The sequence below is a fragment of the Panthera tigris genome, chromosome B2, assembly GCF_018350195.1.
Source record: "Panthera tigris isolate Pti1 chromosome B2, P.tigris_Pti1_mat1.1, whole genome shotgun sequence".
NCBI lineage: Eukaryota > Metazoa > Chordata > Mammalia > Carnivora > Felidae > Panthera > Panthera tigris.
In genome coordinates this window covers 30,626,059-30,639,313 of record NC_056664.1, presented here as the reverse complement: position 1 = coordinate 30,639,313, position 13,255 = coordinate 30,626,059, and the positions used below count along the sequence as shown (strand labels likewise).

Below are 13,255 nucleotides of genomic sequence, written 5' to 3'. Positions count from 1 at the left end.
AATCTGCAGGTGTCCCTGGAGAGTGACTTAGCTTTTGCCCTTGCTCAGCCCTTCAGGAGTCATAGGTCCCAAGCCGTGTTTTTAAGTTATTAATAATTCAGACATACAAAAATATGAAAAATTATACAATGAGCTCCCATGTACACCACTCTGACTGCATCACACTCTCTACTCACCCCCTTGTCACAGCCCAGGTAACTACTAGGTGGAATTTAGTATTTAGCAATCCTATGCATTTCTTTTACTATACTTTAAGCAATAGTTTAGCTGTAAACTTGTTTGTGTTTTAATTTTTTAATGTTTATTTATTTTTGAGACAGAGAGACACAGCTTGAGTAGCAAAGGGGCAGAGAGAGGGAGACCCAGAATTCCAAGCAGTCTCAAGGCTCTGAGCTGTCAGCACAGAGCCTGACATGGGGCTTGAACTCACAGCCGAGATCAAGACCTGAGCTGAGATGAAGAGCTGGACGCTTCACTCGCTGAGGCACCCAGGTGCCCCTAGCTGTAAATGTCTTTAAACATTACGTACTACAAATGTATTCTTTTGTGACTTGCCTTTTTTCCCTTCACATTAGTTTGTGAGAATAATCCACGCTACTATGTTAGTCATACCACCGCTGCATGTAACACATCACGCTCTGTGGTATATTGTATAAAAATACCACAATTATGTGCATTTTCCTGTTGGAGAACATGTAGGTTGTTTCCTCCCCCCACCCTGACAAACAATCACCCATTACCACCAAGGACTTTTGTGTACATAATCCTTCTATATGCATGTATGTTTTAGGGTGTATTACCAGAAGTGGAAACACTGGGTTGAAGTGAATGTGCATCATACTCAGTATGTATTGCCAAATTGTTTTCCAAATAGACTATATAAAGTCACGGTGCCACAATATCCAAAACCGTTTTTAAGTTTCTTTCTCCGCTCTAGGATTTCCTCACAACCCAAATTATACCCACGAGCTCGTTTGGCACAAGTTTCAGTCTACCCCACAGACCAAGGCATGTGGTTGTTGACCCCAGCCAGCAAGCAAAATCTTTTCTCCCTGAACACTGACAGGAGAGTGCCCGCCATCTCCTGGCTTCATGCTATGTGGCTGGAGCAGAGTGGAGAGTAGGAAATGAGGTTAGAGACAACAGAGCTAGACTTGGGAAGACCTTGTTGGATGGTCCTTGCAAAGACTTTGGCTTTCACTCTCAGTGAAATGGGAGCCATTGCAGGATTCTGAGCAGCGGAGAGACGAGTCCCAAGTTATGGTTTGGAGGCAAACTTCTGGCTGACTGTAATGGGAAAAAATAAAATAAATAAAATTTAAAAAGGCTGTAACAGGGTAAAGGTGGAAGCCAGGAGACCAGTGAGGAAGCTGTGGCAATCATGTAGGTGAGCTGATGATAGCTCCTACCAGAGTGGAATGGTAATGGAGGTATGAGATGCAGTCAGATTTGGGTGTTATTTTTAAAGTAGTGCCAGCATGAGGTGCTGACAAATTGGATACAGCATGTAAGGATGGGAGACTATTCAAACTAACATGCATATATAAGATTAACGACACAAGTCGGTGGTGGGGGGGAGCTTGGCTGGCTCTGTCAGTAGCAACAGTAGCGTAACTAACATGCCAGCATGGGTTAATCTCACAAAGATAATGTGAAGAGAAAAGGCAAGTCACAGAATACATATACAGTATGTAATGTTTAAGACCATTTACAGCTAAACAACGTATCGTTTAGAATTATGCATAACATAAAGAAGTCAAGAGGACTCCAAGTGTTCTGGCCTGAGCAACTGGTAGGGAAGAGGTGTCACCTGGGTAGGCTAGCAGAATGGCCAGTGGCTGAGGACTCCAGAGATCAGAGGCCTGGAGAGGCTAGGCTCTGGAGGCTCACCGTCTGCAGTGGCCGAGAGAGGCCAGTCTCTGCTTAGAGTAACTGTAGAAAGCTGTGAGATCTTGCCAGTGGGTTAGGTGGAAGGACAGTTTACTTCTGAAGTTGCTTCACTTGTAGAGTAGGGTGAGGGCGAAATGAAGAAGAGTGTTTTGGGACAGAAGTCTTAACCAATCACCATCACTCCTGGAGGAACGCTGTGCGGCTCAAGGATATAGAAGGCTGGAACATGATTTCCATGACTGAAATAAAGTCGTATAACCATCTTCACCATGGCTATAGCTCCATCTTATACCCCAAACCTGGGGCTGGCACAGGAAGGAGGGTCCCAACACCCAGGGGAAGACTTGGATCACACAAATAAGGGCAAGAGGGCACTGGGTGGCTCAATCAGTTGAGCATTCGTCTCTTGATTTCAGCTCAGGTCATCTCATGCTTCATGAGACTGAGCCCCTTGTTGGGCTTTGGGCTGACAGCATGGAGCCTGCTTGGGATGCTCTCTCCCCCTCTCTCAAAACAAACTTAAAAAAAAGATTCTTTCTCCCTGTCCCTCCCCTCCCCACCCCCTGGTTTTTAAGTTTTATAAACTTAAAAACAAATAAGGGCAAGAGAATGTATTAGAGACCCTAGGGACAAGAAAGGAAATTGACCATCTACTTACTAGTGCCATCAGGGACTAAGGATGAGTGTGTGAGGTACCAACTAGGCTATGCACATTAATGATTAAGCTATTTCAAATAAAATTGTAGGTAATACCTAAATAAGGTTTAACATGTATGTGCCAGGCATGGTTTAAGTTCGTTTGCTTATATTTAAACCTAATAATTCTTGGGGCGACTGGGTGGCTCAGTCGGTTAAGTGCCAACTTCAGCTTAGGTTATGATCTCGTGGTTTGTGGGTTTGAGCCCCCACCCCGTGCTAACAGCTCAGAGCCTACAGCCTGTTTTGGATTTCGCGTCTCCCTCTCTCTCTGCCCCTACCTCACTTCCACCCTCTCAAAAACAGACATTTAAAAATTTTTAAATAAACCTAATAATTCTTTGTAAGGGTAGGTACTCCACTGACAAATGAGAAAATTGTGAGTGGATAAGTAACCCAGCCAAAGTTAATCAGTCTTGCTCCAGAATCTTAACCAGTCCCCTATACATCGTGATACTATTAACCTAACAAATGCACTTACAGGGGCGCCTGGGTGGTTCCGGCGGTTAAGCGGCCGACTTCGGCTCAGGTCATGATCTCGCGGTCCATGAGTTCGAGCCCCGTGTCGGGCTCTGTGCTGACAGCTCAGAGCCTGGAGCCTGTTTCAGATTCTGTGTCTCCCTCTCTCTGACCCTCCCCCGTTCATGCTCTGTCTCAAAAATAAATAAACGTCAAAAAAAAAAAAAATTTAAAAAAATGCACTTACAAACAGATGTCCTCATATAATACTACCAAAAACACCTGTCAACATAGTTTTTAGGGCTTTTTTTCCAAAATAAAAATGGACAGAAATGTGTATGGGAGGGTGGAATCTAAATTACAAGAAAACACATGAACAAAAAAATCAAGTTGCAGTAAAACTACATGAAGAATTATCCCATATTTATTAAGTTCAAAAAGATACAAAACCCAGTATGTCGTTTAGAGATACATTCAACGTAAAACTCTACATCAGGGAATGATACAGGCACAATTCAGCTGGGTAGTTTCCTGAGTGGCAGGGATTAAAAGCAAATTGAATCAAAGGCAGGTTTGCTTCAGTTACTGGTAATGTTCTAAAGCTGGGTGACCAGTGTAACAAACAAAGGAATTTGAATCCAGACCGATACTCTCTGGCCTTAAGCAAATTATCTAACATCCTGAGCCTTCCTTTCCTTGCCTGCGAAGTGGGGTAGATAACATCAAAGTTGCAAGGTTGAGTTTTAAGAATTCAATGAAGTGAAGCACATGAAAAGCTTAGCACACATCCAAACACTAAATATTTGCTGGCTGCGAAGATAAAACACGATGCCTGAGAGCCAAATACAATTATGTGCTTGGGACTGATCATAAAGCAGTGCATTCCTAGAGGTAATTATTCAGAAATCTGTAGAGAAAAAAGCCAAAGCCTCCTCGTACCCTCACCCCCAGTCCCAATCCCCTCCACAAAAGTAACATTATCTGCTAGCAGGCTAGTTTGTTCTTGTCCTAAAAACAAAAGAGCCCAAGTGAAGGATTTTAAGAAACTTTAATCAAATATTCCCTACTTTAACCCAAGTTTTAGATAACAAGTCCCTGTTAAACAGGTCTAATCCTCAAATTCTGGGCCAAGCACCAAGGCCAAGGAACCCTTTGCCAGAGCATAGCAATGGGAGCTGCAGACTAAACTGTCCTCCAGAGAGTATCAACCAGGGCAATTTGGGGAAGAAAAAAAATAAAAATAAAGGTGATCAAGGAAAATAAAGGTTGGGAAAAACCTTTGCTAATTCCCAGGGGTGGAGGCCAAGCTGGAAACGTTCAGTAGGAAAATACAGAAGAAATGTAATTTTTTTTTTTATTATTATTACTTTTATTTTTGAGACAGAGAGAGATAGAGCATGAACAGGGGAAGGTCAGAGAGAGACGGAGACACAGAATCCGAAACAGGCTCCAGGCTCTGAGCTGTCAGCACAGAGCCCGACACGGGGCTCGAACTCACAGACCGCGAGATCATGACCTGAGGGGAAGTCAGACGCCCAACCGACTGACCCACCCAGGCGCCCCTAAGAAATGTAATTTTTAAAAGATGGTTAATAGGTAGGGGCACCTAATACAGCATAAAACTCTTGATCTTGGGGTTGTGAATTCAAGCCCCACACTGGGGGTAGAGATTACTTAAAATAGTAAAAGTTAAGGTAGCAAATGTTTAAAAAAATTTTTTAACATTTATTCATTTTTGAGAGACAGAGAGAGAGCATGAGTGGGGAAGGGGCAGAGAGAGGGAGACACAGAATCCGAAGCAAGCTCCAGGCTGAGCCATCAGCCCAGAGCCCAACGCAGGGCTCGAACTCACGGACTGTGAGATCATGACCTGAGCTGGTCAGCCGCTTAACCGACTGAGCCACCCAGGCACCCCCCAATTTTTTTTTTTTTTTTTAACATTTGTTTATTTTTGAGACAGAGAGAGACAGAGCATGAACGGGGAGGGGCAGAGAGAGAGGGAGACACAGAATCTGAAGCAGGCTCCAGGCTCTGAGCCATCAGCCCAGAGCCCGACGCGGGGCTCGAACTCATGGACCGCGAGATCGTGACCTGAGCTGGTCGGACGCTTAACTGACTGAGCCACCCAGGCGCCCCAGTAGCAAATGTTTTAAAGAGGAGTTGGGGACTCCTAGGTGGCTCAGTTGGTTAAGTGTCCGACTTTGGTACAGGTCATGATCTCGCAGTTTGCGTTTGAGCCCCACATGAGGCTCTGTGCTGACTGCTTAGAGCCTGGAGCCTGCTTCAGATTCTGTCTCCCTCTCTCTGTCCCTCACCTGCTCCCGTTCTCTCTCAAAAATAAACTTTAAACAAAAAAGAGATGCCCCTCCCTTACGCTCTCTCAAAATTAAAAAACAAAACAAAACAAAAGAATGAGGTAATAGATAGAACCAAACCCGTGCTAAAACTGTTACAACTGGGAGTAGTGATGATAGGTATAGGGTAGACAGGCAATCTTATGGACACTGAGGCCACAAGCATAAACTGGTATGAAATATACCATGCATTGTTTTGCTTATTAAACCCTTTCAAATTTTACTTTTGAAATGTATTATTCTACAACACAACTTCAAATGGGTACAAATAACAGGGTATATAGCATGACTAGAAACCTAAATGCCCTCCTCCTAGGAACTGGGTAATTTATAATATAATCTTAAAACAACACAAATTTGTACACGCTGGTGGGTAAGAAACCATCTTTGAAATAGTCCAAATATGGATCTGCTTTTTTCCCCAATTTTTACTGTGGTCGGCTACACATAAAACTTACCATCTTAACCATTTTTAAGCACACATTTCAGTAATACTAAGCAATCAACACCACCATCTACCTCCAGAATTCTTTATCTTGTAAACTGAAATTCTATATCCATTAAACTCCATTTACCCCTTTCCCCAGCCCCTGGCAACTAGCACAAGCATGGGTTTGTTTTTTTTTAATATTTATTTTGGAGACAGTGCAAGCAGGGGAGGGACAAAGAGAAGGGTCCAGAGGATCCAAAGTGGGCACCATGCTGACACCAGTGAGCTTGAACCCACGAACTATGAGATCATAACCCAAGGCAAAGTCAGGCACTAAACCCACTGAGCCACAGTGGTGACCATGTTTTGTTGTTTTTAACTTTAATACTTATTCTTGAAAGAGACAAAGTGGGGGGGAGGGGAGAGAGACACAGAATCTGAAGCAGGCTCCAGGTGCACAGCAAAAAGCCAGACGAAGGGTTCAAACTCACAAACTGGTGATCATGACCTGAGCTGAACGCAAGCTAAGTGCCTGTGTTAACATTTCGACATCCTAAAAATCTTCACTACTTGTTAAGTACATCTAACCCATTAGAATCCTATGGCAGACCACCCAGAAATGCTTAATGTTAGCGTCAACCTAGTTTTTTTATCTTGTATATAGCTGCGAAGAGACATAGCTAGAGGTCAACTGTGATGCTCATTCACAAAGTTACCTTTCACTTCCCTAAATCTTTTTGTACGACTTTGCTTATACAAAAACCAAACTTTTACTTTGCACTAAAGCATTTTATTAGAATCCTTTTGACAAGACCAAGTATTTGATTACAATGAAGCAAAGTGGTCTGAATGATATTTAAAGATCTCAAAACTTCTATGCAGTTTTTTTTCTCAAGTTCAAAGCTGCTCACAGGTTAATGCAGGACAGCTAGATGAAGTTCCTAGGATTTGCTCAACACCAAATAAGACACATCCTCTCGTTAGCAAAATCCTGAAATTCATAAAAGAACATCTATTAGAAACACGCACACAACTAGAATTAAAGCATGAACTTGGGTGGGTAGAGAAAGCAGGAGTGATTCGTGGTTTCAAATATCCTCAGAGAAATGTTAATGGTCCAAGAAAGTTACCATTACCATTCTGGGGCTGAAGAGAAACTGGTACTCACCATAGGAGCCAGGGAGAAAGGACATGGCTCTTCACTCCTCATTGCAGCCCAAAGATTCAAGTGGCAGGAGCCACTATCTAGGTGACCCAGAAGTCTCAACAGCACTTCTCCAAGAGGCTAAGTTCCCAACTTCAGCCCTTCAGTCACCAGATTAGACACTGATCTGTGAAAGGGCACTGCCCCAAGTAGGCTTCTAGAATAATCAGGCTAGAAAAGTAAAAAGACAACCATCGAGAAGCACAAGCAAATTTAAAGGCCCTCCTGTTGGCCCCTTCTCAGACCCAAGCATCCAGTTCTCCAAATGAGTCAGAACTTAATTTTTGACATCAAGCCCAGCATCAGAGACTCTAGTCTGAGACAATCATCATTCCCAATTTAGGGAGACCTGGATGAAGGCAGGCGATTCTGAGAAGCGATTTAATACACTGAAAGACAATGGTCTTTCATCCAATATAAATAAGGATGCAGCAAAAGAAGAGTGCAGAAATGGCAAGCGCAAAAGTTAAATTACAGTGAAAAAAAATCCAGGATTGTGTGTGTGCACACACACAGAACCAAAAAACCTCCACTGGGGAATACAGAATGTACAGTAAGGAGGCAGGTTTAACCACAATTAGGCAAATGTATAAAAAGTTACCAAAATTTTTTTTTTAAAAGTTCAAGAAGGACATCTAGGTGGCTCAGTCTGGGTGGCATATCGGACTTTGGCTCAGGTCACGATCTCAGGGTTCGTGGGCTCAAGCCCCACATCAGATTCTGTGCTGGCAGCTCAGAGCCAGAAGCTTGTTTCAGATTCTGGGTCTCCCTCTCTTTCCCATCACACTCGTGCTCTCTTAAAAATTAATAAAACATTGGGATGCCTGGGTGGCTCAGTCGGTTAAGCACGGGACTTCGGCTCTGGTAGTGATCTCACAGCTCATGGGTTCGAGCTGGCCATCAATCAGGTTCTGCACCCCTTCATGCTGTCTCCCTCTCTCAGAAATAAACGTTAAAAAAAAAAAAAAAGACTTCACAGTGACCCCATGAAAAGAGTGTTCTGGGATCAAAACAGTCTGAGAAGCACGGAGAAGAATCTCACACCTAATACTCACCTTTATTCAAGGGTAACACATGGCGAGCACCTTAAAACACCTAGTGGAAAAATGAAACACAGAGATAAGCCACACTTGTGTTTTTTGGCCACGAGCTTCTCCCCAGCACAGGTACCAGGAAGACCCAGCCCGGGGGAGGGAGATGGTCAGCGCGCTGCGGTGACGGCGTCAGCGAGACACTCAGAATCACCTGGGTTCATCATCACCCCCGTCTTCCCCAAGGCCACCGCCAGCCATTCCATCTCGCACAATCCACTCACCTTCGTGGCGCTGCGAACCAGCCTGCGAAGACCAGGGCCCTGGGAAGAAACCCATGAGTCAGCAGGGGCCGGGGGCAACCCCAGCCGAGTACCCCCCCTGCCCTGGGCTGGGTCAGTTCCAAACGATGGCGTCACGTACACATCAGAAACTCTAGTCTGTAATGGCAGTTCATCCTGCTCAGCCCGAGGCTGCAGTCCCCTCACCCAACAGGAACCCGAGATACCTACACGAAGGAAGCTTGGCAGAGACAGCGCAGGTCGCCGGGGCCGCCGCCTCCCCCTGGCGTAGGGGATGGCGCCAGAGCAGCCCCCCCCCCCCCGGCGCAACACAGCACGCGGACATTCTCCAAAAGCAAGTGCATCGCACAGAGAACTGTAATGGCGGAGTCCCGGCTATTTATGGCGACGTGGGGTCGGGGGCCTGACGGGTATGGCTGTCTTCGTCGATGCCTGTTCGACCCACGGCATTTTCCCCTTCGTTCAAACAAGAATAAAGCAAGTGAAAGAGAGGCCAGGAGTGAATGTTTCACACTCTTCCGGGCAAATAATTCAGACCTATTTTGTTAATTTTGAAAAACAAAAGACAGATGACCGTCTCTCCATCGGCCGGGCCGGAGACAGTCCCTGGCGCGGCAGGAAGCCTGCGCAGCTGAAAGCCTGCGCAGCCGAGTGCTTTTCCTTATTAGCTTCCCGGGCTGACAAGTCCCCGCTGGAGTAACTCCTCCCTCGTCCTCACCAGTTCGGGGTCCTGGTCACGCTCAGAGACTGTCACCTGCTCTGTCTAGCCAGCGAAATCTGAATTCACCGCCCACTCCAGCCCGCAGACCTATCAGTCATATTAACCTTAGTGTCTTTTTTTTTTTAACAGCTTTATTAAGATATAAATAACATACAATAAACAGTTTTTTAACATAGACCATTTGATAACTTAAAAAAAAAATCTAACCTTTTAAGTGTACAGTTCAGTAGTGTTGAATGTATCACGTTGTTGTGCAACCTATCTGCAGAACTTTATCCTACTATACCCATGAAACTACTCCCAGTTCGTTTCCTGTCCTCTTTATGAGCAGTTCATGGACTGGAAGTTGGCCAGAAATGGTAGACGTGTTCAGTACACTCTAAATAGAACCATATATCTCAGGAGGGTTAGAAGCAAAACAAATAGGGGTGCTGTAGCAACAGCCAGGCCCTGTTCTCCCTTTGCTAGTTTTTCTCCCCCAGAAATCTGGTCATTTGCTCTTGGCCTCTATTAAGAGGCCATCAACTCATAAATTATCCCAAATCCCACCTTCCTGGATGGACCCTTCTATACCTCCTCATTTATAAATGTAGTTAGTGTTTGGTGATGTATGTTGGCCTCTTCATCTTTTATGAGAAAGGAATATATGAGTTGGGGGTTCCACATCATACAAAATCATTTTTGTTTTTAGTAATCTCTATACCGAAGGTGGGGCTCGAACTCATGACCCCAAGATCAAGAGTCACATGCTCTACCCAGCCAGCCAGGCACTCCCAAAATCAGTCTTATTTTATTTTATTTGTATTTATTTTTGAGAGAGAGAGTGTGTCAGGGAGTAAGCAGGGAAGGGGCCTAGAGAGAGGGAAACACAGAATCTGAAGCAGGTTCCAGGCTCTGAGCTGCCGGCACAGAGTCCTACATGGGACTTGAACCCACGAACTGGGAGATCATGACCTGGCCAAAGCCAGAGGCTTAACCGACTGAGCCACCCGGGCGCCCCTTATCGTTATTTTTTTTTTAATGTTTATTTATTTTGAGAGAGCGAGCGAGCAGGGAAGTATCAGAGACCGAGGGAGAGTGAGAATCCCAAGCAGGCTCTGCACTACCAGCGTAGAGTCTGCCATGCAGGGCTCAAACCCAGCAACTGTGAAATCACTACCTGAACTGAAAGCAAGAGTCAGATGTTTAACTGAGCCACCCAGGTGCCCCAGTCTTCTTCTTAAGTCCCATAATTAGGCACAGTGGACACAGATTAAAATGCAGAAGAAGGCCATTGTGGGTGCAGAAAATATATCCTCTTACTTCTGCAATAATCTTTCCATCTTGCCCCAAGGTTTCAGACTTCCATCAAAAAAATGTCTTCCCAGGAGCACCTGAGTGGCTCAGTCAGTTGAGTACTTCTGAGCTTTGATTTTGGCTCAAGCAGTGATCCTGGGATCGTGGTACTGAGTCCCGCATCTGGTTCCATGCTGAACGCTGAGCACGGGGTGTGCTTGAGAGTGTCTCTCTTCCTCCTTCTGTCTCTCTCCCCTGCTCACGAAAGCTCTCTCTCCTCTAACATAAAAAATACAACTGCTTAAAAAAAAAAAAAATCTCTTCCCAGGGGCACCTGGCTGGCTCAGCTGGGAGAGCATGAGACTCTTGATCTTGGGGTCTTGAGTTTGATCTCCACATTGGCTATAAAGGGGCACCTGGGTGGCTCGGTCGGTTAAGCATCCGACTTCGACTCAGGTCATGATCTTACAGTCTGTGAGTTCGAGTCCTGCGTTCGACCCTGTGCTGACAGCCTGGAGCCTGCTTTGGATTCTGTGTCTCCCTCTCCCTCTGCTCCCCCCACCTCATGCTCTGTCTCTCTCTCTCAAAAATAAACATTAAAAAAAATTTTTTTAAATAATAAAAATAAAAAAGAAACAAAAAATCTCTTCCAAGAATCCTGCAGTATTCACTTGTTCACTTGATACATTTCTCAACTCTTAGGGGCTGAGTTTCGCCCACAGTTGATGCTGCAAAGTAGACTTTGCTTTAAGTTCCAAAATGTGTATGTGTACCAGTAGCTAATGAATTCTCATATTAAAAAAAAAAAAAAATTGGGGAGTCTCTTTTCTTTTTTTTAACATTTGTTTTTTAGGGGCACCTGGGTTGCTCAGTCGGTAAAGCGTCTGACTTCGGCTCAGGTCATGATCTCACACTTCGTGGGTTCAAGCCCCGCATCGGGCTCTGTGCTGACAGCTCAGAGCCTGGAGCCTGCTTCAGATTCTGTGTCTCCCTGTCTGTCTGCCCCTCCCCTGTTCACGCTCTGTCTCTGTCTCAAGAATAAATAAACATTAAAAAATTTTTGTTTTTTATTTTATTTTAGTAATTTCTACATCCAACATGGGGTTCAAACTTAGGACCCCAAGATCAAGAGTTAAATGTTCACCTTTTTATTTTTATTAAAAAAAATTTTTTTTAATGTTCATTTATTTTTGAGAGAGAGAAAGAATGCAAGTGGGGGAGGTACAGAGAGAGGGGAAAACACAGACTCTGAAGCAGGCTCCAGGCTCTGAGCTGTCAGTACAGAGCAGAGCCTGACCTCATGAACTGCGAGATCAGATGCTCAACCAACTGAGCCACCCAGCCACCCCAAGCATTACAAGCTCTCTGGACTGAGCCAGCCAGGTGCCCCTGAATTACCATATTCTGATGTTGCTTCCTAAAGAACCACTTCCCAGCCTCAGGGATTCTCTTTTTTGACCCATCAAGCTGTCCTTGGAGATTTCCCTAACCTCTATCACTGCTGCTGCCAGTGAATCAACACTTCTAGGCCTTTCAAGCCTCAGGCTCCCATTCACTGTAGAAAGCCCATTACCGCCAAGGGCTGTTCCCACTAGCAGACACCTTCCCCCCTCTTCCATGCCCCAGCCCTCTAAAAATGTAATCAGCAATAGCCTCTGATGTGATCATTTTTCTCCACTATTGGCTGCACATTAGAAACACTCAGACAGCTTTACTTCCATACAATGCCTTAGCCCACTCCCAAAGATTCTGACTCCTGGTGGAGGCCTGGCAGCAGTATTTTTTTTAGCTTCCCCCACTGATTTTAGTATACCACTAAGTTGGAGAAACATGTTTCCAATAGCTTGCAGCTACTTATTCCCTATCTTACCTGCCAGGTTACAGGAAAACAAAAAACAAACAAAAAAACCCTAACAAACCCAATTTCTGCTGCTGCTGCTGCTGCTGCTGCAGTTAAAACTACATTTACCATATTCTATGATAGGAAGCTACAGTGTTATAGTTCATCTATTTTTCTGAGTAAAACAAGCCTTTGAGAATTGGCCCAGGAACCAAAAGAACTTACTATATTCCATTTCCTTTACAAGCTTTCAAGGAGAGCTTCCTATATTTTGTAATTCCTAAAATGTTTGATTTTCCCAGAGGGTGCAGATTTATTGAAAAACAGAACTTGAGCTTCAATTTGTTTTTATTTTGGAGTAGTTATTTCCAGGCTCAGTTTTGGGGAGGTAGAGGTTGAGATTCTATCAGGCTAAAGAAAATGTTAAGGACATCTAACTGCTCTGGCAGGAAGAACCCCCTGGGGAAGAGCTTGTAATGGGAAGAAAGCCCATTTCCTTGATCTTCCCAGCTGTATCCTGTACCCAGCTTTCAGCTCCTTCTCCTTCTTAATTAAATTTGATCTTACTTTAAATTCCTCTGGTTTTGAGATTGTCCATAAAAAGGACAAAGAGGTTACTGATCGTTAAAACTGGGGTAAAACCATCACTTAGAACCGGACAGGAACCCAATGCCAATGGTGTTCAGGCAGTGTGGAAAAAAAAACAGCATTTGTTGCTAATTTTGCCCTGGATGTAGTTGAGGTGACCACTCTCACATGCTAATCTATGAAAAAACTTTAGGACACCTGATTTAGAAGATGGGGAGATAGAAATTACTGAAGATTACTGGGGGAAAGCACAGAAGTTGCCTCATTATAAAGTTATTTAGGGTGACCGTGGGGTGGTCTTGAGCCGACAACCAAGAAAGAATTCTTGAAGATGACTTTAGTGCAAAAAAGGTGATTTTATTAAACCATGCGGACAGGACCTATGGGCAGGAAGAGCTGCACTGGTGTCCTGACTGGTAACATTTTATATCCTCAGGTTGGGTGGGGGTCAGGGATAGAGCAAGT

At 44.5% G+C, this 13,255-nt stretch overlaps 1 long non-coding RNA gene and 2 other non-coding genes across 3 annotated transcripts; all 3 read right to left on the bottom strand.

Moving 5' to 3' along the window:
- Positions 1–6,597: 6,597 nt before the first annotated feature.
- LOC102971684 lies at positions 6,598–8,739 on the bottom strand. Its single transcript, XR_447226.3, has 5 exons — positions 8,577–8,739; positions 8,349–8,387; positions 8,089–8,128; positions 6,998–7,204; positions 6,598–6,820 (listed from the first exon to the last, which is right to left on the bottom strand). It is a non-coding gene; the product is annotated as an uncharacterized LOC102971684 (long non-coding RNA).
- On the bottom strand, positions 7,301–7,369 carry LOC122238948. The gene has a single exon (XR_006218085.1). It is a non-coding gene; the product is annotated as a small nucleolar RNA SNORD52 (small nucleolar RNA).
- Positions 8,233–8,295, bottom strand: LOC122238951. The gene has a single exon (XR_006218088.1). It is a non-coding gene; the product is annotated as a small nucleolar RNA SNORD48 (small nucleolar RNA).
- Positions 8,740–13,255: the final 4,516 nt, after the last annotated feature.